Source organism: Pleurodeles waltl, chromosome 8, assembly GCF_031143425.1.
Source record: "Pleurodeles waltl isolate 20211129_DDA chromosome 8, aPleWal1.hap1.20221129, whole genome shotgun sequence".
Classification (NCBI taxonomy): domain Eukaryota; kingdom Metazoa; phylum Chordata; class Amphibia; order Caudata; family Salamandridae; genus Pleurodeles; species Pleurodeles waltl.
In genome coordinates this window covers 1,516,968,073-1,516,994,860 of record NC_090447.1, presented here as the reverse complement: position 1 = coordinate 1,516,994,860, position 26,788 = coordinate 1,516,968,073, and the positions used below count along the sequence as shown (strand labels likewise).

General features: G+C 44.2%; 9 non-coding genes across 9 annotated transcripts; all 9 read left to right on the top strand.

The window, feature by feature from the left end:
* Positions 1–1,950: 1,950 nt before the first annotated feature.
* On the top strand, positions 1,951–2,023 carry TRNAF-GAA (transfer RNA phenylalanine (anticodon GAA)). The gene has a single exon. It is a non-coding gene; the product is annotated as a tRNA-Phe (tRNA).
* Positions 2,024–2,517: 494 nt separating this feature from the next.
* TRNAF-GAA (transfer RNA phenylalanine (anticodon GAA)) lies at positions 2,518–2,590 on the top strand. Its single transcript has one exon. It is a non-coding gene; the product is annotated as a tRNA-Phe (tRNA).
* Positions 2,591–18,381: 15,791 nt separating this feature from the next.
* On the top strand, positions 18,382–18,454 carry TRNAF-GAA (transfer RNA phenylalanine (anticodon GAA)). Its single transcript has one exon. It is a non-coding gene; the product is annotated as a tRNA-Phe (tRNA).
* A 494-nt stretch (positions 18,455–18,948) lies between these two features.
* TRNAF-GAA (transfer RNA phenylalanine (anticodon GAA)) lies at positions 18,949–19,021 on the top strand. Its single transcript has one exon. It is a non-coding gene; the product is annotated as a tRNA-Phe (tRNA).
* Positions 19,022–21,261: 2,240 nt separating this feature from the next.
* Positions 21,262–21,334, top strand: TRNAF-GAA (transfer RNA phenylalanine (anticodon GAA)). The gene has a single exon. It is a non-coding gene; the product is annotated as a tRNA-Phe (tRNA).
* Positions 21,335–23,575: 2,241 nt separating this feature from the next.
* TRNAF-GAA (transfer RNA phenylalanine (anticodon GAA)) lies at positions 23,576–23,648 on the top strand. The gene has a single exon. It is a non-coding gene; the product is annotated as a tRNA-Phe (tRNA).
* A 494-nt stretch (positions 23,649–24,142) lies between these two features.
* On the top strand, positions 24,143–24,215 carry TRNAF-GAA (transfer RNA phenylalanine (anticodon GAA)). Its single transcript has one exon. It is a non-coding gene; the product is annotated as a tRNA-Phe (tRNA).
* Positions 24,216–25,889: 1,674 nt separating this feature from the next.
* On the top strand, positions 25,890–25,962 carry TRNAF-GAA (transfer RNA phenylalanine (anticodon GAA)). The gene has a single exon. It is a non-coding gene; the product is annotated as a tRNA-Phe (tRNA).
* A 494-nt stretch (positions 25,963–26,456) lies between these two features.
* On the top strand, positions 26,457–26,529 carry TRNAF-GAA (transfer RNA phenylalanine (anticodon GAA)). Its single transcript has one exon. It is a non-coding gene; the product is annotated as a tRNA-Phe (tRNA).
* The last annotated feature ends 259 nt before the right edge of the window (positions 26,530–26,788 follow it).

Genomic DNA, 26,788 nt, shown 5'->3' with positions numbered 1-26,788 from the left:
ACATTTCTGTGCATTAGATTGCTAGCCTATTTAGAGTTTAGAAAAAAAGAAATACCTAGCTTGCAGAATAAAAAACAAATTCCCTAATTACACCCAGTTAACTGGAGAAGGATACAGCAAAGTTTAAGACATAGCTGTACCCTCACAGTGAATGATTTAGACTTCTGTGTCTTGTCTACAATGATTAAAAATGATACGGAAAGCTTTTCATGACACCTGGCTAAAATATCTCAGTTAGGATAATGTTAGACTAAAGATAAAAAAGGTCCTTGGTTCAATCCTGGGTTGTGCCAAAGACCAAGCACTAAGCTTGTTAGGCATGTTTCTTTCTTGGAGTCACTCTCAAGTGACATTTTATTTCATTGATAAAAACTTGCATCAACCTGATCGACATGCCATCGGTACAAAAGAGAACTTATTTTCTATCTTCCCTTCAAAATGGCTTCCACCTCTCTTGCCTTCAGCTTTGACTTCCATTATTTCCCGTTTCTATCTTGATTTTAATGTAAACCGTAGCCGGCGTCATCTTCCATTTTCCCATGAGCCAAACTGTCAGATGATATAGCTTGCTTGGTCATGCCACACATTTCTGTTTATGAGAGTGGTAGCCTATTCAGAGTTTAGAAAAAAAGAAGTACCTACCTCGCGTAGCAAAAAAGTAAAGGAGTAATTGCCCCCAGTTAGCTACAGAAGGATACAGCAAAGTGTAACACATAGCTGTACCCTCACAGTGAATGATTGCGACTTATATTTCTTGTCTACAATGATTAACAATAATAAGGAAGGCACTGTGAAAAAACGGGCTGAAAGAGCTCAGTTGCGAGGACGTCAAACTTTAGATCTAAGGGTCCCTGGTTAAATCCTTGGTTTGGTCAAAGACTGAGCAGCTAGTTCGTCAGGCAAGTTTCTTTTTTGGAGTCAGCTTCCGGTGACGTTTTATTTAATTAATAAAACCTTTCATCAACCTAATTGACATACCATCAGTACAAGACAGTACGTGTTTTCTATCTTTCTTTGAAAATGGATTCCACCTCTCTTGCCTTCAGCTTTGACTTCCATTATTTGCCGTTTCTATCTCGATTTTAGGGTAAACTGTAGCCTGCATCATTTTCCATCTAACCTTGGACCAAAGTGTCAGATGATATAGCTTGCTTCCTCATGCCACACATTTCTGTGTATTAGATTGCTAGCCTATTTAGCGTTTAGAAAAAAAGAAATACCTAGCTTGCGCAATAAAAAATAAATTGACTAATTGTGCCCAGTTAGCTGCAGAAGGATACAGCATACTTTAACACATAGATGTACCCTCCTAGTGATTGATCAGATGCCCACTTGTTGCCTGCAATGATTAAGAATCATCAGGAAGGTATTCTCTGACAACTGGCCGAAATAGCTCATTTGGGAGAGCGTTAAACTGAAGATCTAAAGATCTCTGGTTCCATCCCGGGATTTGGCAAGGACTGAGCACCTAGCTAATTAGGTGTAGTTCTCTCTTGGAGTCAGCTTCAGTAGACATTTTAGTTCATAGATGAAACCTTTTAATAACCTGTTCGACATACCATCAGTAGAGCACAGCACTTGCGTTCTATCTTCCTTTCAAAATGGCTTCCACCTCTCTTGCCTTCAGCTTTGACTTCCATTATTTCCAGTTTCTATCTTGATTTTAATGTAAACCTTAGGCTGCATCATCTTACATTTTCCCATGAACCAAGCTGTCAGATGATATAGCTTGCTTACTCATCCCACACATTTGTGTGCCTATTCAGAGTTTGGAATAAAAGAAGTACCTAGGTTGCGCACCAAAAAAGTAAATGAGTAATTGCACCCAGTTAGCTGCAGAAGGATACCGGAAGTTTAAGACATAGCTGTACCCTCAAAGTGAATGATTTCGAGGTGTATGTCTTGTCTACAATGATTAAGAAGAATACGGAGGGACCTGTGAAATAAGTGGCCGAAATAGCTCAGTTGGGAGAGCGTTAGATTGAAGATCTAAAGGTCCCTGGTTCAATCCCGGGTTTTGGCAAGGACTGAGCACCTAGCTAATTAGGTTTAGTTCTCTCTTGGAGTCAGCTTCAGTAGACATTTTAGTTCATAGATGAAACCTTTTAATAACCTGATCAACATACCATCAGTAGAGCACAGCACTTGCGTTCTATCTTCCTTTCAAAATGGCTTCCACCTCTGTTGCCTTCAGCTTTGACTTCCATTATTTCCAGTTTCTATCTTGATTTTAATGTAAAGCTTAGGCTGCATCATCTTCCATTTTCCTATGAACCAAGCTGTCAGATGATATAGCTTGCTTACTCATCCCACACATTTGTGTGCCTATTCAGAGTTTGGAATAAAAGAAGTACCTAGGTTGCGCACCAAAAAATTAAATGAGTAATTGCACCCAGTTAGCTGCAGAAGGATACCGGAAGTTTAAGACATAGCTGTACCCTCAAAGTGAATGATTTCGGGGTGTATGTCTTGTCTACAATGATTAAGAAAAATACGGAGGGACCTGCGCAATAAGTGGCCGAAATAGCTCAGTTGGGAGAGCGTTAGACTGAAGATCTAAAGGTCCCTGGTTCAATCCCGGGTTTCGGCAAAGACTCAGAAGACAGCTTGTTAGGCGTGTTTCTTTCTTGGAGTCAGCTTCCGGGGACGTTTTATTTAATTAATAAAACCTTTCATCAACCTAATTGACATACCATCAGTACAAGACAGTACTTGTTTTCTATCTTCCTTTCAAAATGGATTCCACCTCTCTTGCCTTCAGCTTTGACTTCCATTATTTACTGTTTCTGTCTTGATTTTTAGGTAACCCGCAGTCTGCATCAGTCTCCATCTTCCCTTGAACCAAAGTGTCGGATGAAATAGCTTGCTTACTCATGCCACACATTTCTGTGCATTAGATTGCTAGCCTATTTAGAGTTTAGAAAAAAAGAAATACCTAGCTTGCACAATAAAAAACGAATTCCCTAATTACACCCAGTTAACTGGAGAAGGATACAGCAAAGTTTAAGACATAGCTGTACCCTCACAGTGAAGGATTTAGACTTCTGTGTCTTGTCTACAATGATTAAAAATGATACGGAAAGCTTTTCATGACACCTGGCTAAAATATCTCAGTTAGGATAATGTTAGACTAAAGATAAAAAAGGTCCTTGGTTCAATCCTGGGTTGTGCCAAAGACCAAGCACTCAGCTTGTTAGGCATGTTTCTTTCTTGGAGTCACTCTCAAGGGACATTTTATTTCATTGATAAAAACTTGCATCAACCTGATCGACATGCCATCGGTACAAAAGAGCACTTTTTTTCTATCTTCCTTTCAAAATGGCTTCCACCTCTCTTGCCTTCAGCTTTGACTTCCATTATTTCCCGTTTCTATCTTGATTTTGATGTAAACCGTAGCCTGCGTCATCTTCCATTTTCCCATGAGCCAAACTGTCAGATGATATAGCTTGCTTAGTCCTGCCACACATTTCTGTTTATGAGAGTGGTAGCCTATTCAGAGTTTAGAAAAAAAGAAGTACCTACCTCGCGTAGCAAAAAAGTAAAGGAGTAATTGCCTCCAGTTAGCTACAGAAGGATACAGCAAAGTGTAACACATAGCTGTACCCTCACAGTGAATGATTGCGACTTATCTTTCTTGTCTACAATGATTAATAATAATAAGGAAGGCACTGTGAAAAAACGGGCTGAAAGAGCTCAGTTGCGAGGACGTCAAACTTTAGATCTAAGGGTCCCTGGTTAAATTCTTGGTTTGGTCAAAGACTGAGCAGCTAGTTCGTCAGGCAAGTTTCTTTTTTGGAGTCAGCTTCCGGTGACGTTTTATTTAATTAATAAAACCTTTCATCAACCTAATTGACATACCATCAGTACAAGACAGTACGTGTTTTCTATCTTCCTTTGAAAATGGATTCCACCTCTCTTGCCTTCAGCTTTGACTTCCATTATTTCCCGTTTCTATCTCGATTTTAGGGTAAACTGTAGCCTGCATCATTTTCCATCTAACCTTGGACCAAAGTGTCAGATGATATAGCTTGCTTCCTCATGCCACACATTTCTGTGTATTAGATTGCTAGCCTATTTAGCGTTTAGAAAAAAAGAAATACCTAGCTTGCGCAATAAAAAATGAATTGACTAATTGTGCCCAGTTAGCTGCAGAAGGATACAGCATACTTTAACACATAGATGTACCCTCCTAGTGATTGATCAGATGCCCACTTGTTGCCTACAATGATTAAGAATCATCAGGAAGGTATTCTTTGACAACTGGCTGAAATAGCTCAGTTGGGAGAGCGTTAGACTGAAGATCTAAAGGTCCCTGGTTCAATCCCGGGTTTTGGCAAGGAGTGAGCACCTAGCTAATTAGGTGTAGTTCTCTCTTGGAGTCAGCTTCAGTAGACATTTTAGTTCATAGATGAAACCTTTCAATAACCTGATCGACATACCATCAGTAGAGCACAGCACTTGCGTTCTATCTTCCTTTCAAAATGGCTTCCACCTCTCTTGCCTTCAGCTTTGACTTCCATTATTTCCAGTTTCTATCTTGATTTTAATGTAAAGCTTAGGCTGCATCATCTTCTATTTTCCCATGAACCAAGCTGTCAGATGATATAGCTTGCTTACTCATCCCACACATTTGTGTGCCTATTCAGAGTTTGGAATAAAAGAAGTACCTAGGTTGCGCACCAAAAAAGTAAATGAGTAAATGCACCCAGTTAGCTGCAGAAGGATACCGGAAGTTTAAGACATAGCTGTACCCTCAAAGTGAATGATTTCGAGGTGTATGTCTTGTCTACAATGATTAAGAAGAAAACGGAGGGACCTGTGAAATAACTGGCCGAAATAGCTCAGTTGGGAGAGTGTTAGACTGAAGATCTAAAGGTCCCTGGTTCAATCCCGGGTTTCGACAAAGACTCAGAAGGCAGCTTGTTAGGCGTGTTTCTTTCTTGGATTCAGCTTCTGGTGACGTTTTATTTAATTGATAAAACCTTTCATCAACCTAAATGACATACCATCAGTACAAGACAGTACGTGTTTTCTATCTTCCTTTGAAAATGGTTTCCACCTCTCTTGCCTTCAGCTTTGACTTCGATTATTTGCCGTTTCTATCTCGATTTTAGGGTAAACTGTAGCCTGCATCATTTTCCATCTAACCTTGGACCAAAGTGTCAGATGATATAGCTTGCTTCCTCATGCCACACATTTCTGTGTATTAGATTGCTAGCCTATTTAGCGTTTAGAAAAAAAGAAATACCTAGCTTGCGCAATAAAAAATTGTTGGAAAATGGGTTATTGGTAGGGCAGGTAGGTACCTACACCTAGCAACAAGCCACAAACCTCCACAAAAGTACAGTTAGGTCTCAGTAAATTAATCCCAGCTCTACCCTTGGTAGCTTGGCATCGAGCGTCAAGGCTTAACTTAGGAGACAAAGTGTAAAGCATTCAAATATCACAAAACAGTAATTAAATAAAACACAGGAAACAGTTTAAAAATCCAAAACCAATTTAAAAATAGCTTATATTTTTATCTTTAAAATGACACAAAAACGATTAAAATCGGTTCAGGGGAACCGGAGATATGAATTTTTAAAGTATTATTATTTTCTAGCGCATAGAAACAAAAAGCGCCAATCGGGTCATCTGGTTGCACCAGGACCGGGACAAAGTCAAACTTTCAGGCCGACCGCGATGGAGCCCTGCTCGGCTACAGGTCGCGGGAGGCCTCGGTTAAAAAGTTACCTTCTGACTTAGTCTTTATTTTGAAGTTTTTCTTCACCGGGACGAACCTGCCAGTTGGATCCGACCTCCTGGAGCCCTTGTCCGGATACGCGAAGTCGGTTTCCTCGGTGGTGATTTCTACCTTCGGACTTAGTCGTTTTTTCGAGATGAAAATCCTTCGACCGGGGTAAACCTGGATCTTGATCCGACGTCCGTGGAGCCCTTCTCGGATACGATGGCTGGAAGGTCCCGGTCAACTTTTTACGTTCGGACTTAGTCTCTTTTTCGGATGTTTTTCTTGACCGGGACGAACCACGAAGTCAGGCCGGGTCGCGGTTGAGGCAAGCCGGCTAGAATTTCCGCGTCGAGTCGGTCACTTTATGGAGCTTTTTTCTAAAATTTCTCCAATCTTTTCCAAACTTCTGGGGCTTCACCCAGATGTTCTTTTAAGGTTCTTTTGGGGTCCACAGCTCACCCCAAGGGTCCAGAAGTTCTGTGATGGTCCTTGGGAAGTGCGGACTTCAACTCCCAGAGTGCACCTGGCGCAAACTCCTTTTTGGCCACTGGGCAGTGGTCAGCTGGTCACTTTTTCAGGAGTTGGTGCAGGGGACTCTGGTTAGCAATTTTTCACCTGTAGCAAACAGGGAGTCCCTCCTTGAACCAGTGGAAGCCAGGCAAAGTCCTTCTTGTGGTGAAGCCCAAGTGTGCAGCTGGTGCAGTCTTTCTGAGTGCAGGGTCCAGGTGCAGGCCAGGGGTCCAGCAGGGCAGTCCTTCTTCTTCTTTAGTTCCTTTCTTGTTGAATTCTGGAGGGGATCTGAGGCGTGGGTGCAGGTCTGCCAGTTTTATCCTTGCTCCTGGGTGAAAAGCAGGGGGGCCCTGGTCCTCCAATCAGGGACAGGGTCGTCCCCCTGTGATGACCACTTCCTGGGAAGTGTGGCAAAAATCCATCCCAGAAGGCAACAGTCTCTAAAAATCCAAAATGGATGAATCTGATTTTTAGAGGAGAGATCTGGCTGAGCCCACCCACTGGTGTGGCTAAAAATCATAAACACACCCCTCTCCTGCCCTCTCCTAATCTAATCAAGGGGGCACCTAGCTGTCTGGGGTTGCAGGATGTGGGGGTGTTGCTGGGTGCTCCAGATGTCCTTCTCTGCCTTTGAAGACCAGTTTGGCAGCCCTCCCCCTTCCTGCTTCCCCATCTGCTGAGGGGAGATTCTCTCCCCCAAGCACATTCCTTTGTGTGAAGTCAGGCCACTTCACACCTCATTAAAGCAGCCTGGCAGAAGCTGCTGCAGGCTGGCCAATCAGAGCACAGCAGCAAAAACAATGCAGAGCTGAAATTGGCAACTTTTTAGGTAAAGTCTAAACTTTTTACCTGCACTAGTTATATTAAATCCAACAACTGGAAGTTGTGGGATTTATTATAACAATCAATTTGATACCAAATTCTTGGTATGTAACATTTAAGGAGACTTTAAAATTTAAAATAAAGTCTGCCCATTCTAGCCTATGAAGGCCATTCACTTCAATGAGGGAAAAACGAATTTGGCTGTTTTTACCTCACCAGGGCATATAAATCTATTTTTATAAAGTCGCTGCTTATAGTTACATGGCACCCAGCCCTAGGGGCACATAGGGCACACCTTAGGGGTGACTTATATGTAAAAATAAGGTAGTTTAAGACTTTGGAAGTACCTTTAATTCCAAAGTCGAATTTGCATATAACTTTAATTTAAAAGCAGCCAGCAAGGCAGGCTTGCTTTTAAAATGACACTGGGCACCTCAGCAATGCACCTAGGTGTGCACCACCTATGCTGTGGTCCCTAAACCTACATGCCCTACCATATACTAGGGACTTATAGGTAGGTTAACTTAGCCAATTATAATTAGCCTAATTTGCATATCCATTTTACACAGAGCACAGGCCCTGGGACTGGTTAGCAGTACCCAGGGCACCATCAGAGTCAGGAAAACACCAGCATAAAGTGGAAAATGGGGGCAAAAAGTTATGGGGCCTCTGCAATCAGCCCCAGTTTCTCACACAACCCCCCCCCCAGCCCACACGCCCAGGAGGCTCAGCCCAACCCTGGGAGAGTCTTCCTGGCTTGTTAGGCGAGGAAGACAGTGAAGAAAACTGGCTGTCCCTTTGCAGGGCCTACTCTGCCTTATATCCTCCTGTCAGGGTCACTCCCTCTGGGTAGTGAAGCCATCCCAACAGTAAAAGGACCCAACTCAAACTGAAACTTCCCTCTAGGGGGGTCTTCCTCCTCTCTCTCTGCCAACTTGGGTAGTGAGGTGCCCACCTCCCCTACTCCTAACTTTGCTAGGGCAACACCTAGCTTACCCAAAGAGGTCACCCAACACTTGAGCAACCCCACCATGACCAACAGGGTCAGGGGGCCTACTTTGCTATTGGCCTTGGGGTCTGCCTCCCAGGCCAAGTACAGTGCTGCCAGGAAGGCTAGCACCCAGCAGAGGCTACTGACAGCTGTCAGTACCCAGAACCACACCCTAAGCTCTCCACTGACAGGTGGCTGAGCTGCTTTAGGGGCATATTTGGGGTCCTGGCACCCCTCTTGCTGTCTAGAGTGGGGGGCTACCACCTCCTGTGGCAGACACCCTCCTTCCACTCTCCCTTCTGTCAGTGCAGGGGCAACACCTTGCATCTGGACAGCTGCCCGACTACTCAGGACTTCCTTGGGGTCAGGTGAGGCCTCACCAGTGCCAACTCTGGGCTCCCCCCTACTGGGGCAGAAGGCCCTTGGCTCCCTGGAACTCTCTTTAAGAGTGGCCTACCCTTCCTTTTCTTCTTTCCTTTTCTTGGGGACCCCTGTCTCCTAACTGTAGGGACTGACTCCCCAGGACTTTGGGTTGGGGGGGCGCCCTGGGCGACCACCCCATCTGTGACCAGACTCACCTCTGGGAGGTCATTGCCCAGGATACAATCTAGGGGAAGGTCAGCACTGACTACCACCCTAATCCAGTCAAGGATACCCTCCCTCTCTAGGGGCACTATGGCTACAGGTTTGGAGGTGACCTCCCCTGTGGCTATCCTGACTTTCTTTGTCTTTCCTGGGACATACATGTCTGGGGTCACTAACCGGTCACTCACTATAGTGTGACTGGCACCGGTGTCTCTCAGGCCAGTGGTAGGGATCCCATTCACTTGAATGTGGTGGAAGTGCCTACTCCCACCCTCAGGGATCACCAGCTTACCATCTGGTCCTGTCTCCCAGCACAATGCTAGGAGGACTTCATCATCTGAGGAATCCTCCTCTATGGCTACACTGGACAGCCCAGTGCTAACCACCTTCTTTGGACAGGCTGCATCTCCTCTGAAGTGACCTGTCTGCTGACAGTCAAAGCAAGCCCTACTGTCCAAGAGCTTTTTTAACCCTGGGTCTCCCTGTCTCTGCATGTCAGAGTGGGAGTGGGATTTACTCTCCTCCTTCTTAGGGTTCTGGGGTACAGAGGGAGTCTCTGTGGTGGGCTTACCACCTCCCTCCTTAGGTTTTTGGGGACCTGTCCCCCCCTTCTTGGAGTCTCCCCCCTGGGACTTGACAACCACCCTGGTTCTCAACCACTCATCAGCTGCCTCCCCTAGCTCTCTAGGGTTGGTCAGCTTAGAGTCCACTAGATGCTGGCGTAACCTTTCTTGGATACAATTGGTCAAGATGTGCTCTCTCATGATCAGATTGTATAACCCCTCATAAGTATTTACTTTGTTGCCAATAATCCAGCCCTCTAGTGCCTTTAGTGAGGTGTCCACAAAGTCAACCCAAGACTGGGTACTGACCTTCTGGGTGTCCCTGAACTTCATTCTATATTGCTCTGGGGTCAGACCAAACTTCTTGACTAAGCACCTCTTCATACTAGGGTATGAATCTGCCTCCTCCCCCCTTAAGGTCAGAAGCCTATCCCTCCCTGAGTTGGGGACCAACTCCCACAAAAGGGAACCCCAGTATTGAGGCTTAACCCTTCTCATTTGGAGTGCCCTCTCAAAGGCCCCTAGCCACTTATCTATGTCATCCCCCTCTATATAAGCAGGAACTACCCCCTTGGGTAATCTGGGGCAAACCCCCCCACCCATGGACACCTCAACTTCTTTATCGCTGCTTCCATCTCTTTTCTCTTTGTATGCCCACTTTTTCTTTTCTAGGGCCAGCTTCTCTGCTTCCAAAGCTATGTAGGCTAGCTGGGCTTCCAGCTCTCTTTCCCTGATGGATGGGTTCTCTCCTCCTGAAAGGACCCTCTTCCTACCACTAGCTTTGGGTCTGCCCCTAGTGACTGTGTCCAGTGAGGACCGTTCCTCCTCTCCCTCACTTGGGGTCTGATGCCTTCCCTCCCCTGAGTGGTTAGAGTTAGCATCTTGCTCTTTTTCTTCCCCCTCTGGAGCTTCCTCTGTCTCTACCTCTTGGGCCTCAGCCCATGCTGTCAGGGATTTAATCAGGATTTCCTTCCTGAGATTAGTGGTTGCAGGCAACCCCCTCTCAATACACAACCCCCTAAGCTGGACTACTGTCAGTGTGGGTAGGCTAGCCAGATCAAGCTCCATGGTTCCCTAGTTTTGTGTCAACAAAAACTTTTTGCAAAAATTGGTAACAGGAATTTAGAAAAATTACAAAAATTCAATAATTGAAATTAATCCAAATTAAATTTTTTTAAAAAAATTAAAATTAAAAATTAAAAACAATTTTTGCACTAGGACAATTTAAAGGATTTTTAATTTGTTTTTATCTAAAACTGTAACGTGATATTGAACACAAGTACAGGATCCCGTCGCTGCTTCCAATTATGTTGGAAAATGGGTTATTGGTAGGGCAGGTAGGTACCTACACCTAGCAACAAGCCACAAACCTCCACAAAAGTACAGTTAGGTCTCAGTAAATTAATCCCAGCTCTACCCTTGGTAGCTTGGCATCGAGCGTCAAGGCTTAACTTAGGAGACAAAGTGTAAAGCATTCAAATATCACAAAACAGTAATTAAATAAAACACAGGAAACAGTTTAAAAATCCAAAACCAATTTATAAAAATAGCTTATATTTTTATCTTTAAAATGACACAAAAACGATTAAAATCGGTTCAGGGGAACCGGAGATATGAATTTTTAAAGTATTATTATTTTCTAGCGCATAGAAACAAAAAGCGCCAATCGGGTCATCTGGTTGCACCAGGACCGGGACAAAGTCAAACTTTCAGGCCGACCGCGATGGAGCCCTGCTCGGCTACAGGTCGCGGGAGGCCTCGGTTAAAAAGTTACCTTCTGACTTAGTCTTTATTTTGAAGTTTTTCTTCACCGGGACGAACCTGCCAGTTGGATCCGACCTCCTGGAGCCCTTGTCCGGATACGCGAAGTCGGTTTCCTCGGTGGTGATTTCTACCTTCGGACTTAGTCGTTTTTTCGAGATGAAAATCCTTCGACCGGGGTAAACCTGGATCTTGATCCGACGTCCGTGGAGCCCTTCTCGGATACGATGGCTGGAAGGTCCCGGTCAACTTTTTACGTTCGGACTTAGTCTCTTTTTCGGATGTTTTTCTTGACCGGGACGAACCACGAAGTCAGGCCGGGTCGCGGTTGAGGCAAGCCGGCTAGAATTTCCGCGTCGAGTCGGTCACTTTATGGAGCTTTTTTCTAAAATTTCTCCAATCTTTTCCAAACTTCTGGGGCTTCACCCAGATGTTCTTTTAAGGTTCTTTTGGGGTCCACAGCTCACCCCAAGGGTCCAGAAGTTCTGTGATGGTCCTTGGGAAGTGCGGACTTCAACTCCCAGAGTGCACCTGGCGCAAACTCCTTTTTGGCCACTGGGCAGTGGTCAGCTGGTCACTTTTTCAGGAGTTGGTGCAGGGGACTCTGGTTAGCAATTTTTCACCTGTAGCAAACAGGGAGTCCCTCCTTGAACCAGTGGAAGCCAGGCAAAGTCCTTCTTGTGGTGAAGCCCAAGTGTGCAGCTGGTGCAGTCTTTCTGAGTGCAGGGTCCAGGTGCAGGCCAGGGGTCCAGCAGGGCAGTCCTTCTTCTTCTTTAGTTCCTTTCTTGTTGAATTCTGGAGGGGATCTGAGGCGTGGGTGCAGGTCTGCCAGTTTTATCCTTGCTCCTGGGTGAAAAGCAGGGGGGCCCTGGTCCTCCAATCAGGGACAGGGTCGTCCCCCTGTGATGACCACTTCCTGGGAAGTGTGGCAAAAATCCATCCCAGAAGGCAACAGTCTCTAAAAATCCAAAATGGATGAATCTGATTTTTAGAGGAGAGATCTGGCTGAGCCCACCCACTGGTGTGGCTAAAAATCATAAACACACCCCTCTCCTGCCCTCTCCTAATCTAATCAAGGGGGCACCTAGCTGTCTGGGGTTGCAGGATGTGGGGGTGTTGCTGGGTGCTCCAGATGTCCTTCTCTGCCTTTGAAGACCAGTTTGGCAGCCCTCCCCCTTCCTGCTTCCCCATCTGCTGAGGGGAGATTCTCTCCCCCAAGCACATTCCTTTGTGTGAAGTCAGGCCACTTCACACCTCATTAAAGCAGCCTGGCAGAAGCTGCTGCAGGCTGGCCAATCAGAGCACAGCAGCAAAAACAATGCAGAGCTGAAATTGGCAACTTTTTAGGTAAAGTCTAAACTTTTTACCTGCACTAGTTATATTAAATCCAACAACTGGAAGTTGTGGGATTTATTATAACAATCAATTTGATACCAAATTCTTGGTATGTAACATTTAAGGAGACTTTAAAATTTAAAATAAAGTCTGCCCATTCTAGCCTATGAAGGCCATTCACTTCAATGAGGGAAAAACGAATTTGGCTGTTTTTACCTCACCAGGGCATATAAATCTATTTTTATAAAGTCGCTGCTTATAGTTACATGGCACCCAGCCCTAGGGGCACATAGGGCACACCTTAGGGGTGACTTATATGTAAAAATAAGGTAGTTTAAGACTTTGGAAGTACCTTTAATTCCAAAGTCGAATTTGCATATAACTTTAATTTAAAAGCAGCCAGCAAGGCAGGCTTGCTTTTAAAATGACACTGGGCACCTCAGCAATGCACCTAGGTGTGCACCACCTATGCTGTGGTCCCTAAACCTACATGCCCTACCATATACTAGGGACTTATAGGTAGGTTAACTTAGCCAATTATAATTAGCCTAATTTGCATATCCATTTTACACAGAGCACAGGCCCTGGGACTGGTTAGCAGTACCCAGGGCACCATCAGAGTCAGGAAAACACCAGCATAAAGTGGAAAATGGGGGCAAAAAGTTATGGGGCCTCTGCAATCAGCCCCAGTTTCTCACACAACCCCCCCCCAGCCCACACGCCCAGGAGACTCAGCCCAACCCTGGGAGAGTCTTCCTGGCTTGTTAGGCGAGGAAGACAGTGAAGAAAACTGGCTGTCCCTTTGCAGGGCCTACTCTGCCTTATATCCTCCTGTCAGGGTCACTCCCTCTGGGTAGTGAAGCCATCCCAACAGTAAAAGGACCCAACTCAAACTGAAACTTCCCTCTAGGGGGGTCTTCCTCCTCTCTCTCTGCCAACTTGGGTAGTGAGGTGCCCACCTCCCCTACTCCTAACTTTGCTAGGGCAACACCTAGCTTACCCAAAGAGGTCACCCAACACTTGAGCAACCCCACCATGACCAACAGGGTCAGGGGGCCTACTTTGCTATTGGCCTTGGGGTCTGCCTCCCAGGCCAAGTACAGTGCTGCCAGGAAGGCTAGCACCCAGCAGAGGCTACTGACAGCTGTCAGTACCCAGAACCACACCCTAAGCTCTCCACTGACAGGTGGCTGAGCTGCTTTAGGGGCATCTTTGGGGTCCTGGCACCCCTCTTGCTGTCTAGAGTGGGGGGCTACCACCTCCTGTGGCAGACACCCTCCTTCCACTCTCCCTTCTGTCAGTGCAGGGGCAACACCTTGCATCTGGACAGCTGCCCGACTACTCAGGACTTCCTTGGGGTCAGGTGAGGCCTCACCAGTGCCAACTCTGGGCTCCCCCCCTACTGGGGCAGAAGGCCCTTGGCTCCCTGGAACTCTCTTTAAGAGTGGCCTACCCTTCCTTTTCTTCTTTCCTTTTCTTGGGGACCCCTGTCTCCTAACTGTAGGGACTGACTCCCCAGGACTTTGGGTTGGGGGGGCGCCCTGGGCGACCACCCCATCTGTGACCAGACTCACCTCTGGGAGGTCATTGCCCAGGATACAATCTAGGGGAAGGTCAGCACTGACTACCACCCTAATCCAGTCAAGGATACCCTCCCTCTCTAGGGGCACTATGGCTACAGGTTTGGAGGTGACCTCCCCTGTGGCTATCCTGACTTTCTTTGTCTTTCCTGGGACATACATGTCTGGGGTCACTAACCGGTCACTCACTATAGTGTGACTGGCACCGGTGTCTCTCAGGCCAGTGGTAGGGATCCCATTCACTTGAATGTGGTGGAAGTGCCTACTCCCACCCTCAGGGATCACCAGCTTACCATCTGGTCCTGTCTCCCAGCACAATGCTAGGAGGACTTCATCATCTGAGGAATCCTCCTCTATGGCTACACTGGACAGCCCAGTGCTAACCACCTTCTTTGGACAGGCTGCATCTCCTCTGAAGTGACCTGTCTGCTGACAGTCAAAGCAAGCCCTACTGTCCAAGAGCTTTTTTAACCCTGGGTCTCCCTGTCTCTGCATGTCAGAGTGGGAGTGGGATTTACTCTCCTCCTTCTTAGGGTTCTGGGGTACAGAGGGAGTCTCTGTGGTGGGCTTACCACCTCCCTCCTTAGGTTTTTGGGGACCTGTCCCCCCCTTCTTGGAGTCTCCCCCCTGGGACTTGACAACCACCCTGGTTCTCAACCACTCATCAGCTGCCTCCCCTAGCTCTCTAGGGTTGGTCAGCTTAGAGTCCACTAGATGCTGGCGTAACCTTTCTTGGATACAATTGGTCAAGATGTGCTCTCTCATGATCAGATTGTATAACCCCTCATAAGTATTTACTTTGTTGCCAATAATCCAGCCCTCTAGTGCCTTTAGTGAGGTGTCCACAAAGTCAACCCAAGACTGGGTACTGACCTTCTGGGTGTCCCTGAACTTCATTCTATATTGCTCTGGGGTCAGACCAAACTTCTTGACTAAGCACCTCTTCATACTAGGGTATGAATCTGCCTCCTCCCCCCTTAAGGTCAGAAGCCTATCCCTCCCTGAGTTGGGGACCAACTCCCACAAAAGGGAACCCCAGTATTGAGGCTTAACCCTTCTCATTTGGAGTGCCCTCTCAAAGGCCCCTAGCCACTTATCTATGTCATCCCCCTCTATATAAGCAGGAACTACCCCCTTGGGTAATCTGGGGCAAACTCCCCCACCCATGGACACCTCAACTTCTTTATCGCTGCTTCCATCTCTTTTCTCTTTGTATGCCCACTTTTTCTTTTCTAGGGCCAGCTTCTCTGCTTCCAAAGCTATGTAGGCTAGCTGGGCTTCCAGCTCTCTTTCCCTGATGGATGGGTTCTCTCCTCCTGAAAGGACCCTCTTCCTACCACTAGCTTTGGGTCTGCCCCTAGTGACTGTGTCCAGTGAGGACCGTTCCTCCTCTCCCTCACTTGGGGTCTGATGCCTTCCCTCCCCTGAGTGGTTAGAGTTAGCATCTTGCTCTTTTTCTTCCCCCTCTGGAGCTTCCTCTGTCTCTACCTCTTGGGCCTCAGCCCATGCTGTCAGGGATTTAATCAGGATTTCCTTCCTGAGATTAGTGGTTGCAGGCAACCCCCTCTCAATACACAACCCCCTAAGCTGGACTACTGTCAGTGTGGGTAGGCTAGCCAGATCAAGCTCCATGGTTCCCTAGTTTTGTGTCAACAAAAACGTTTTGCAAAAATTGGTAACAGGAATTTAGAAAAATTACAAAAATTCAATAATTGAAATTAATCCAAATTAATTTTTTTTAAAAAAATTAAAATTAAAAATTAAAAACAATTTTTGCACTAGGACAATTTAAAGGATTTTTAATTTGTTTTTATCTAAAACTGTAACGTGATATTGAACACAAGTACAGGATCCCGTCGCTGCTTCCAATTATGTTGGAAAATGGGTTATTGGTAGGGCAGGTAGGTACCTACACCTAGCAACAAGCCACAAACCTCCACAAAAGTACAGTTAGGTCTCAGTAAATTAATCCCAGCTCTACCCTTGGTAGCTTGGCATCGAGCGTCAAGGCTTAACTTAGGAGACAAAGTGTAAAGCATTCAAATATCACAAAACAGTAATTAAATAAAACACAGGAAACAGTTTAAAAATCCAAAACCAATTTATAAAAATAGCTTATATTTTTATCTTTAAAATGACACAAAAACGATTAAAATCGGTTCAGGGGAACCGGAGATATGAATTTTTAAAGTATTATTATTTTCTAGCGCATAGAAATAAAAAGCGCCAATCGGGTCATCTGGTTGCACCAGGACCGGGACAAAGTCAAACTTTCAGGCCGACCGCGATGGAGCCCTGCTCGGCTACAGGTCGCGGGAGGCCTCGGTTAAAAAGTTACCTTCTGACTTAGTCTTTATTTTGAAGTTTTTCTTCACCGGGACGAACCTGCCAGTTGGATCCGACCTCCTGGAGCCCTTGTCCGGATACGCGAAGTCGGTTTCCTCGGTGGTGATTTCTACCTTCGGACTTAGTCGTTTTTTCGAGATGAAAATCCTTCGACCGGGGTAAACCTGGATCTTGATCCGACGTCCGTGGAGCCCTTCTCGGATACGATGGCTGGAAGGTCCCGGTCAACTTTTTACGTTCGGACTTAGTCTCTTTTTCGGATGTTTTTCTTGACCGGGACGAACCACGAAGTCAGGCCGGGTCGCGGTTGAGGCAAGCCGGCTAGAATTTCCGCGTCGAGTCGGTCACTTTATGGAGCTTTTTTCTAAAATTTCTCCAATCTTTTCCAAACTTCTGGGGCTTCACCCAGATGTTCTTTTAAGGTTCTTTTGGGGTCCACAGCTCACCCCAAGGGTCCAGAAGTTCTGTGATGGTCCTTGGGAAGTGCGGACTTCAACTCCCAGAGTGCACCTGGCGCAAACTCCTTTTTGGCCACTGGGCAGTGGTCAGCTGGTCACTTTTTCAGGAGTTGGTGCAGGGGACTCTGGTTAGCAATTTTTCACCTGTAGCAAACAGGGAGTCCCTCCTTGAACCAGTGGAAGCCAGGCAAAGTCCTTCTTGTGGTGAAGCCCAAGTGTGCAGCTGGTGCAGTCTTTCTGAGTGCAGGGTCCAGGTGCAGGCCAGGGGTCCAGCAGGGCAGTCCTTCTTCTTCTTTAGTTCCTTTCTTGTTGAATTCTGGAGGGGATCTGAGGCGTGGGTGCAGGTCTGCCAGTTTTATCCTTGCTCCTGGGTGAAAAGCAGGGGGGCCCTGGTCCTCCAATCAGGGACAGGGTCGTCCCCCTGTGATGACCACTTCCTGGGAAGTGTGGCAAAAATCCATCCCAGAAGGCAACAGTCTCTAAAAATCCAAAATGGATGAATCTGATTTTTAGAGGAGAGATCTGGCTGAGCCCACCCACTGGTGTGGCTAAAAAGCATAAACACACCCCTCTCCTGCCCTCTCCTAATCTAATCAAGGGGGCACCTAGCTGTCTGGGGTTGCAGGATGTGGGGGTGTTGCTGGGTGCTCCAGATGTCCTTCTCTGCCTTTGAAGACCAGTTTGGCAGCCCTCCCCCTTCCTGCTTCCCCATCTGCTGAGGGGAGATTCTCTCCCCCAAGCACATTCCTTTGTGTGAAGTCAGGCCACTTCACACCTCATTAAAGCAGCCTGGCAGAAGCTGCTGCAGGCTGGCCAATCAGAGCACAGCAGCAAAAACAATGCAGAGCTGAAATTGGCAACTTTTTAGGTAAAGTCTAAACTTTTTACCTGCACTAGTTATATTAAATCCAACAACTGGAAGTTGTGGGATTTATTATAACAATCAATTTGATACCAAATTCTTGGTATGTAACATTTAAGGAGACTTTAAAATTTAAAATAAAGTCTGCCCATTCTAGCCTATGAAGGCCATTCACTTCAATGAGGGAAAAACGAATTTGGCTGTTTTTACCTCACCAGGGCATATAAATCTATTTTTATAAAGTCGCTGCTTATAGTTACATGGCACCCAGCCCTAGGGGCACATAGGGCACACCTTAGGGGTGACTTATATGTAAAAATAAGGTAGTTTAAGACTTTGGAAGTACCTTTAATTCCAAAGTCGAATTTGCATATAACTTTAATTTAAAAGCAGCCAGCAAGGCAGGCTTGCTTTTAAAATGACACTGGGCACCTCAGCAATGCACCTAGGTGTGCACCACCTATGCTGTGGTCCCTAAACCTACATGCCCTACCATATACTAGGGACTTATAGGTAGGTTAACTTAGCCAATTATAATTAGCCTAATTTGCATATCCATTTTACACAGAGCACAGGCCCTGGGACTGGTTAGCAGTACCCAGGGCACCATCAGAGTCAGGAAAACACCAGCATAAAGTGGAAAATGGGGGCAAAAAGTTATGGGGCCTCTGCAATCAGCCCCAGTTTCTCACAAAAATAAATTGACTAATTGTGCCCAGTTAGCTGCAGAAGGATACAGCATACTTTAACACATAGATGTACCCTCCTAGTGATTGATCAGATGCCCACTTGTTGCCTACAATGATTAAGAATCATCAGGAAGGTATTCTCTGACAACTGGCCGAAATAGCTCAGTTGGGAGAGCGTTAGACTGAAGATCTAAAGGTCCCTGGTTCAATCCCGGGTTTCGGCAAGGACTGAGCACCTAGCTAATTAGGTGTAGTTCTCTCTTGGAGTCAGCTTCAGTAGACATTTTAGTTCATAGATGAAACCTTTCAATAACCTGATCGACATACCATCAGTAGAGCACAGCACTTGCGTTCTATCTTCCTTTCAAAATGGCTTCCACCTCTGTTGCCTTCAGCTTTGACTTCCATTATTTCCAGTTTGTATCTTGATTTTAATGTAAAGCTTAGGCTGCATCATCTTCTATTTTCCCATGAACCAAGCTGTCAGATGATATAGCTTGCTTACTCATCCCACACATTTGTGTGCCTATTCAGAGTTTGGAATAAAAGAAGTACCTAGGTTGCGCACCAAAAAAGTAAATGAGTAAATGCACCCAGTTAGCTGCAGAAGGATACCGGAAGTTTAAGACATAGCTGTACCATCAAAGTGAATGATTTGGAGGTGTATGTCTTGTCTACAATGATTAAGAAGAAAACGGAGGGAGCTGTGAAATAACTGGCCGAAATAGCTCAGTTGGGAGAGCGTTAGACTGAAGATCTAAAGGTCCCTGGTTCAATCCCGGGTTTCGGCAAAGACTCAGAAGACAGCTTTTTAGGCGTGTTTCTTTCTTGGATTCAGCTTCTGGTGACGTTTTATTTAATTGATAAAACCTTTCATCAACCTAATTGACATACCATCAGTACAAGACAGTACTTGTTTTCTATCTTCCTTTCAAAATGGATTCCACCTCTCTTGCCTTCAGCTTTGACTTCCATTATTTACTGTTTCTATCTTGATTTTTAGGTAAACCGCAGTCTGCATCAGTCTCCATCTTTCCATGAACCAAAGTGTCGGATGAAATAGCTTGCTTACTCATGCCACACATTTCTGTGCATTAGATTGCTAGCCTATTTAGAGTTTAGAAAAAAAGAAATACCTAGCTTGCAGAATAAAAAACAAATTCCCTAATTACACCCAGTTAACTGGAGAAGGATACAACAAAGTTTAAGACATAGCTGTACCCTCACAGTGAATGATTTAGACTTCTGTGTCTTGTCTACAATGATTAAAAATGATACGGAAAGCTTTTCATGACACCTGGCTAAAATATCTCAGTTGGGAGAATGTTAGACTAAAGATAAAAAAGGTCCTTGGTTCAATCCTGGGTTGTGCCAAAGACCAAGCACTCAGGTTGTTAGGCATATTTCTTTCTTGGAGTCACTCTCAAGTGACATTTTATTTCATTGATAAAAACTTGCATCAACCTGATCGACATGCCATCGGTACAAAAGAGAACTTATTTTCTATCTTCCTTTCAAAATGGCTTCCACCTCTCTTGCCTTCAGCTTTGACTTCCATTATTTCCCGTTTCTATCTTGATTTTAATGTAAACCGTAGCCGGCGTCATCTTCCATTTTCCCATGAGCCAAACTGTCAGATGATATAGCTTGCTTGGTCATGCCACACATTTCTGTTTATGAGAGTGGTAGCCTATTCAGAGTTTAGAAAAAAAGAAGTACCTACCTCGCGTAGCAAAAAAGTAAAGGAGTAATTGCCCCCAGTTAGCTACAGAAGGATACAGCAAAGTGTAACACATAGCTGTACCCTCACAGTGAATGATTGCGACTTATATTTCTTGTCTACAATGATTAACAATAATAAGGAAGGCACTGTGAAAAAACGGGCTGAAAGAGCTCAGTTGCGAGGACGTCAAACTTTAGATCTAAGGGTCCCTGGTTAAATCCTTGGTTTGGTCAAAGACTGAGCAGCTAGTTCGTCAGGCAAGTTTCTTTTTTGGAGTCAGCTTCCGGTGACATTTTATTTAATTAATAAAACCTTTCATCAACCTAATTGACATACCATCAGTACAAGACAGTACGTGTTTTCTATCTTTCTTTGAAAATGGATTCCACCTCTCTTGCCTTCAGCTTTGACTTCCATTATTTGCCGTTTCTATCTCGATTTTAGGGTAAACTGTAGCCTGCATCATTTTCCATCTAACCTTGGACCAAAGTGTCAGATGATATAGCTTGCTTCCTCATGCCACACATTTCTGTGTATTAGATTGCTAGCCTATTTAGCGTTTAGAAAAAAAGAAATACCTAGCTTGCGCAATAAAAAATAAATTGACTAATTGTGCCCAGTTAGCTGCAGAAGGATACAGCATACTTTAACACATAGATGTACCCTCCTAGTGATTGATCAGATGCCCACTTGTTGCCTGCAATGATTAAGAATCATCAGGAAGGTATTCTCTGACAACTGGCTGAAATAGCTCATTTGGGAGAGCGTTAAACTGAAGATCTAAAGCTCTCTGGTTCAATCCCGGGTTTTGGCAAGGACTGAGCACCTAGCTAATTAGGTGTAGTTCTCTCTTGGAGTCAGCTTCAGTAGACATTTTAGTTCATAGATGAAACCTTTTAATAACCTGTTCGACATACCATCAGTAGAGCACAGCACTTGCGTTCTATCTTCCTTTCAAAATGGCTTCCACCTCTCTTGCCTTCAGCTTTGACTTCCATTATTTCCAGTTTCTATCTTGATTTTAATGTAAACCTTAGGCTGCATCATCTTACATTTTCCCATGAACCAAGCTGTCAGATGATATAGCTTGCTTACTCATCCCACACATTTGTGTGCCTATTCAGAGTTTGGAATAAAAGAAGTACCTAGGTTGCGCACCAAAAAAGTAAATGAGTAATTGCACCCAGTTAGCTGCAGAAGGATACCGGAAGTTTAAGACATAGCTGTACCCTCAAAGTGAATGATTTCGAGGTGTATGTCTTGTCTACAATGATTAAGAAGAATACGGAGGGACCTGTGAAATAAGTGGCCGAAATAGCTCAGTTGGGAGAGCGTTAGATTGAAGATCTAAAGGTCCCTGGTTCAATCCCGGGTTTTGGCAAGGACTGAGCACCTAGCTAATTAGGTGTAGTTCTCTCTTGGAGTCAGCTTCAGTAGACATTTTCGTTCATAGATGAAACCTTTTAATAACCTGATCAACATACCATCAGTAGAGCACAGCACTTGCGTTCTATCTTCCTTTCAAAATGGCTTCCACCTCTGTTGCCTTCAGCTTTGACTTCCATTATTTCCAGTTTCTATCTTGATTTTAATGTAAAGCTTAGGCTGCGTCATCTTCCATTTTCCCATGAACCAAGCTGTCAGATGATATAGCTTGCTTACTCATCCCACACATTTGTGTGCCTATTCAGAGTTTGGAATAAAAGAAGTACCTAGGTTGCGCACCAAAAAAGTAAATGAGTAATTGCACCCAGTTAGCTGCAGAAGGATACCGGAAGTTTAAGACATAGCTGTACCCTCAAAGTGAATGATTTCGAGGTGTATGTCTTGTCTACAATGATTAAGAAGAAAACGGAGGGACCGGTCAAATGACTGGCCGAAATAGCTCAGTTGGGAGAGCGTTAGACTGAAGATATAAAGGTCCCTGGTTCAATCCCGGGTTTCGGCAAAGACTCAGAAGACAGCTTTTTAGGCGTGTTTCTTTCTTGGATTCAGCTTCTGGTGACGTTTTATTTAATTGATAAAACCTTTCATCAACCTAATTGACATACCATCAGTACAAGACAGTACTTGTTTTCTATCTTCCTTTCAAAATGGCTTCCACCTCTCTTGCCTTCAGCTTTGACTTCCATTATTTACTGTTTCTGTCTTGATTTTTAGGTAACCCGCAGTCTGCATCAGTCTCCATCTTCCCTTGAACCAAAGTGTCGGATGAAATAGCTTGTTTACTCATGCCACACATTTCTGTGCATTAGATTGCTAGCCTATTTAGAGTTTAGAAAAAAAGAAATACCTAGCTTGCACAATAAAAAACGAATTCCCTAATTACACCCAGTTAACTGGAGAAGGATACAGCAAAGTTTAAGACATAGCTGTACCCTCACAGTGAATGATTTAGACTTCTGTGTCTTGTCTACAATGATTAAAAATGATACGGAAAGCTTTTCATGACACCTGGTTTAAATATCTCAGTTGGGAGAATGTTAGACTAAAGATAAAAAAAGGTCCTTGGTTCAATCCTGGGTTGTGCCAAAGACCAAGCACTCAGCTTGTTAGGCATGTTTCTTTCTTGGAGTCACTCTCAAGGGACATTTTATTTCATTGATAAAAACTTGCATCAACCTGATCGACATGCCATCGGTACAAAAGAGCACTTATTTTCTATCTTCCTTTCAAAATGGCTTCCACCTCTCTTGCCTTCAGCTTTGACTTCCATTATTTCCCGTTTCTATCTTGATTTTGATGTAAACCGTAGCCGGCGTCATCTTCCATTTTCCCATGAGCCAAACTGTCAGATGATATAGCTTGCTTGGTCATGCCACACATTTCTGTTTATGAGAGTGGTAGCCTATTCAGAGTTTAGAAAAAAAGAAGTACCTACCTCACGTAGCAAAAAAGTAAAGGAGTAATTGCCCCCAGTTAGCTACAGAAGGATACAGCAAAGTGTAACACATAGCTGTACCCTCACAGTGAATGATTGCGACTTATATTTCTTGTCTACAATGATTAACAATAATAAGGAAGGCACTGTGAAAAAACGGGCTGAAAGAGCTCAGTTGCGAGGACGTCAAACTTTAGATCTAAGGGTCCCTGGTTAAATTCTTGGTTTGGTCAAAGACTGAGCAGCTAGTTCGTCAGGCAAGTTTCTTTTTTGGAGTCAGCTTCCGGTGACGTTTTATTTAATTAATAAAACCTTTCATCAACCTAATTGACATACCATCAGTACAAGACAGTACGTGTTTTCTATCTTCCTTTGAAAATGGTTTCCACCTCTCTTGCCTTCAGCTTTGACTTCGATTATTTGCCGTTTCTATCTCGATTTTAGGGTAAACTGTAGCCTGCATCATTTTCCATCTAACCTTGGACCAAAGTGTCAGATGATATAGCTTGCTTCCTCATGCCACACATTTCTGTGTATTAGATTGCTAGCCTATTTAGCGTTTAGAAAAAAAGAAATACCTAGCTTGCGCAATAAAAAATAAATTGACTAATTGTGCCCAGTTAGCTGCAGAAGGATACAGCATACTTTAACACATAGATGTACCCTCCTAGTGATTGATCAGATGCCCACTTGTTGCCTACAATGATTAAGAATCATCAGGAAGGTATTCTCTGACAACTGGCCGAAATAGCTCAGTTGGGAGAGCGTTAGACTGAAGATCTAAAGGTCCCTGGTTCAATCCCGGGTTTCGGCAAGGACTGAGCACCTAGCTAATTAGGTGTAGTTCTCTCTTGGAGTCAGCTTCAGTAGACATTTTAGTTCATAGATGAAACCTTTCAATAACCTGATCGACATACCATCAGTAGAGCACAGCACTTGCGTTCTATCTTCCTTTCAAAATGGCTTCCACCTCTGTTGCCTTCAGCTTTGACTTCCATTATTTCCAGTTTGTATCTTGATTTTAATGTAAAGCTTAGGCTGCATCATCTTCTATTTTCCCATGAACCAAGCTGTCAGATGATAAAGCTTGCTTACTCATCCCACACATTTGTGTGCCTATTCAGAGTTTGGAATAAAAGAAGTACCTAGGTTGCGCACCAAAAAAGTAAATGAGTAAATGCACCCAGTTAGCTGCAGAAGGATACCGGAAGTTTAAGACATAGCTGTACCATCAAAGTGAATGATTTGGAGGTGTATGTCTTGTCTACAATGATTAAGAAGAAAACGGAGGGAGCTGTGAAATAACTGGCCGAAATAGCTCAGTTGGGAGAGCGTTAGACTGAAGATCTAAAGGTCCCTGGTTCAATCCCGGGTTTCGGCAAAGACTCAGAAGACAGCTTTTTAGACGTGTTTCGTTCTTGGATTCAGCTTCTGGTGACGTTTTATTTAATTGATAAAACCTTTCATCAACCTAATTGACATACCATCAGTACAAGACAGTACTTGTTTTCTATCTTCCTTTCAAAATGGATTCCACCTCTCTTGCCTTCAGCTTTGACTTCCATTATTTACTGTTTCTATCTTGATTTTTAGGTAACCCGCAGTCTGCATCAGTCTCGATCTTCCCTTGAACCAAAGTGTCGGATGAAATAGCTTGCTTACTCATGCCACACATTTCTGTGCATTAGATTGCTAGCCTATTTAGAGTTTAGAAAAAAAGAAATACCTAGCTTGCAGAATAAAAAACAAATTCCCTAATTACACCCAGTTAACTGGAGAAGGATACAACAAAGTTTAAGACATAGCTGTACCCTCACAGTGAATGATTTAGACTTCTGTGTCTTGTCTACAATGATTAAAAATGATACGGAAAGCTTTTCATGACACCTGGTTTAAATATCTCAGTTGGGAGAATGTTAGACTAAAGATAAAAAAAGGTCCTTGGTTCAATCCTAGGTTGTGCCAAAGACCAAGCACTCAGCTTGTTAGGCATGTTTCTTTCTTGGAGTCACTCTCAAGGGACATTTTATTTCATTGATAAAAACTTGCATCAACCTGATCGACATGCCATCGGTACAAAAGAGCACTTATTTTCTATCTTCCTTTCAAAATGGCTTCCACCTCTCTTGCCTTCAGCTTTGACTTCCATTATTTCCCGTTTCTATCTTGATTTTGATGTAAACCGTAGCCGGCGTCATCTTCCATTTTCCCATGAGCCAAACTGTCAGATGATATAGCTTGCTTAGTCCTGCCACACATTTCTGTTTATGAGAGTGGTAGCCTATTCAGAGTTTAGAAAAAAAGAAGTACCTAGCTCGCGTAGCAAAAAAGTAAAGGAGTAATTGCCCCCAGTTAGCTACAGAAGGATACAGCAAAGTGTAACACATAGCTGTACCCTCACAGTGAATGATTGCGACTTATATTTCTTGTCTACAATGATTAATAATAATAAGGAAGGCACTGTGAAAAAACGGGCTGAAAGAGCTCAGTTGCGAGGACGTCAAACTTTAGATCTAAGGGTCCCTGGTTAAATCCTTGGTTTGGTCAAAGACTGAGCAGCTAGTTCGTCAGGCAAGTTTCTTTTTTGGACTCAGCTTCCGGTGACGTTTTATTTAATTAATAAAACCTTTCATCAACCTAATTGACATACCATCAGTACAAGACAGTACGTGTTTTCTATCTTTCTTTGAAAATGGATTCCACCTCTCTTGCCTTCAGCTTTGACTTCCCTTATTTGCCGTTTCTATCTCGATTTTAGGGTAAACTGTAGCCTGCATCATTTTCCATCTAACCTTGGACCAAAGTGTCAGATGATATAGCTTGCTTCCTCATGCCACACATTTCTGTGTATTAGATTGCTAGCCTATTTAGCGTTTAGAAAAAAAGAAATACCTAGCTTGCGCAATAAAAAATAAATTGACTAATTGTGCCCAGTTAGCTGCAGAAGGATACAGCATACTTTAACACATAGATGTACCCTCCTAGTGATTGATCAGATGCCCACTTGTTGCCTACAATGATTAAGAATCATCAGGAAGGTATTCTTTGACAACTGGCCGAAATAGCTCAGTTGGGAGAGCGTTAGACTGAAGATCTAAAGGTCCCTGGTTCAATCCCGGGTTTCGGCAAGGACTGAGCACCTAGCTAATTAGGTGTAGTTCCCTCTTGGAGTCAGCTTCAGTAGACATTTTAGTTCATAGATGAAACCTTTCAATAACCTGATCGACATACCATCAGTAGAGCACAGCACTTGCGTTCTATCTTCCTTTCAAAATGGCTTCCACCTCTCTTGCCTTCAGCTTTGACTTCCATTATTTCCAGTTTGTATCTTGATTTTAATGTAAAGCTTAGGCTGCATCATCTTCTATTTTCCCATGAACCAAGCTGTCAGATGATATAGCTTGCTTACTCATCCCACACATTTGTGTGCCTATTCAGAGTTTGGAATAAAAGAAGTACCTAGGTTGCGCACCAAAAAAGTAAATGAGTAAATGCACCCAGTTAGCTGCAGAAGGATACCGGAAGTTTAAGACATAGCTGTACCCTCAAAGTGAATGATTTCGAGGTGTATGTCTTGTCTACAATGATTAAGAAGAAAACGGAGGGACCTGTGAAATAACTGGCCGAAATAGCTCAGTTGGGAGAGCGTTAGACTGAAGATCTAAAGGTCCCTGGTTCAATCCCGGGTTTCGGCAAAGACTCAGAAGACAGCTTGTTAGGCGTGTTTCTTTCTTGGATTCAGCTTCTGGTGACGTTTTATTTAATTGATAAAACCTTTCATCAACCTAATTGACATACCATCAGTACAAGACAGTACTTGTTTTCTATCTTCCTTTCAAAATGGATTCCACCTCTCTTGCCTTCAGCTTTGACTTCCATTATTTACTGTTTCTGTCTTGATTTTTAGGTAACCCGCAGTCTGCATCAGTCTCCATCTTCCCTTGAACCAAAGTG